We start from the raw sequence: 2,692 nt of genomic DNA on the forward strand, positions 1-2,692 counted from the left end.
TTAGAAGGCAATAAAAGATGAAGTTGCACTTGAAACAAAAATTGGTTTTTTTTGAAACTTTTTTGACTCCGGTCAGTAAGCTTGTAAGAGTGTTTAAAATTTGGTCCCTAAAATCATATGATTTGAGAGTCATCGGCCTAAAGTCTACTACATGGGTCATCTAAAAAGCTTAATGGAGAGAATGCAAAAAAAAAAAAAGAAAAAAAAAGGCAAGTTCATGAAAAGAGAAAAAGCACCGGAAAAATGAAAAAAAAAAAAAAAAAGAAAAAAAAAAGGCAAGTTCATGAAAAGAGAAAAAGCACCAAATATCTTAGTTAAGTCATAACACTTATTTGACGGCATTTGACTATTGATGCAAGATAATTAGCTAGTCTTAGAGGTCGAAGTAATCAAATAATTGGAGAATCCTTGTTCACTGAAGTGTTGACTTGCAACTATTAACATCCACCTAAACTCGAGAGGGTGATGATAGTAATGAAATATTCAACATTAAATTACACATTGGGAAAGAGTGAAAAAGAACAAGTTTGGGGGTGTGTGAATCTTAAGAGTGATGAAAGGACATATATGACCATTAAGGGTCTGGAATTGGAGCAACTTGTGAATTCATTAATATCTACTTAATTCTTCACGCGCACACGTTGATTTTGCATTGGAAGAGTGAATATTAGTTTGGTGTTGTAACTTGAAAGCATGTTTGTGGAATTAACACTTAAATTTTTGAATTTTGAGATGAGAAGCTAGATTGTCCAACCAAATATTTTTGCATGTTTGTGTGTTTACTGCTATTTAATTTATAGTTTTGTTTGAGGACAAACAAATTTTTAAGTTTGGAGGTATTTGATAAGTGTATTTTATATACTTATTCGGTAACTTAAATAGTGATATTTGATGGTTCTTTCAACAAATTATATTATAAATTTTTGTATTTTATGTTTAATATGTGAAATTTTACGAAGGAAAATGATTTGAAGGAAAGAAGCAAATGTGGGCAAAATTGGAGAAAAGGGCTAAATCGTATGAGAGTCAAAGTTCAGGGACTAAAGTGTAAATATTCAAAAGTTGTGTCAAACCTCAAGATGAAGATCCGAGAGCGTTAGGAGTTAATTGGATGAAGAAAGATGTCAAAGGGTCAAATTTAGGCAAAATATGATCACAAATCAATTTCTAACCGAAAAGTTATGCTCCGAAATCTTAGGCTCATATTGAGACCCTTTTTGATATAGCAAACGATCGAATTGGAGAATAATATTTGAAGTAAAGTTGTATCACTTTGAGTTAGCTTTCCAACACATCTTAAATGGTCTCAATCGGATATTGGGAGAGAAAGTTATGCTAAAAAAACTGAATGAGGTGCTGTCTGTCGGGAAAGTGGCGCCGCTCCAGAGGCGTTAAGGCCTCAATCCATTGATCATCGTGGCGTTTTGGCGCCACATCCCAGACATGTTAGGATGCAATTTCGGTCCTTTTTGAGTCCATATGAAAACCCTATTCTTCCCACACGGCAAGGAACCTATAAATACGAAAATTCTCACAATTTAAGGGATTCACACATTGGGATGCAAGAGACATACTTGGAAATTCAAGAAAATAATTCAAGAGAGAAAAACAGCAAGCAATTCAAGAGTTGAAGCATAAATTGGAAGGGGAAGAGGATCTTGGTTCAAGATTGATTTATTATTCTATATTCTTATTCAAAATCTGGTGATGTCTTCCATAATAACTTGTTTTTCTTTCATTACTACGAGTAGTTAAATCTAATTTTAAAGCGAACAATGTAACCTATTTGGGACCTTTTATTTCTTTTATTCGATATTCTTTTTCGTTATGATTATATGTGTTGATTTTAATCATGTTCCCAATGCTTTGAATTTTCAGGCCAATTATTCAATGATTTCGTGAATAATAATTGTGTAGAGATGGTGATTCTTGTTTAGACCACATATTAAAATTCGATAAATTAATATAACGTGTAGATATACCTATATTAATTGCTATGGTTCTATATGATTTTTTAGAACTATTATTTCGTTTAAATAATGTTGATTTGTATAGAGATATAGAATTGAATTATTCAAATATGTTCAATGAGAACTCGAGAGGGGTAAATTGAATACTATAGAAGAATTAGATCAAACACTACTCTAAATTTTATGAATCTCGATATTAGAAGTAAAGATGACCAATCGGTGAAGTTGTTTCACCCTAATACCCATTTATTATTTGAATTCTCACTCATTTTCGGTTACACTCACGAACTTTTAAGCAGTTAGAATAAAAACCACTTTTAATCATTGTTCTCGTTTATTTTTGTCACATAGAAGTTAGAAATAATAAATTGAGTATTAAAACATAGTCCTCGTGGGAAAGATAATCCGAACTCAAAATGTCTATTTTACTACGTGTTACGATTCGTCCACTTACGGGATAAAATCGACAACAACACCTTGTAAACCCAAAATTATGGATCGATAGATTTATCTAAGTCGAAATTATAGATTCTAATTGATTAAAAATTCCCATTTCATAAATAAGATACCATATTTAATATTTTACCAATAAGAAATTTTTTAATTAATTAATATATTTAAAAATTAATCTAATAAATAAAAATTTCAAACCCTAATTATTCTCAAAATCCTAATTATTCTCTACTTTCGTTTTCCCTTACCCCCGATTCTCTCTCTCTCTC

The sequence above is a fragment of the Olea europaea genome, unplaced genomic scaffold (assembly GCF_002742605.1).
Source record: "Olea europaea var. sylvestris unplaced genomic scaffold, O_europaea_v1 scaffold376, whole genome shotgun sequence".
NCBI lineage: Eukaryota > Viridiplantae > Streptophyta > Magnoliopsida > Lamiales > Oleaceae > Olea > Olea europaea.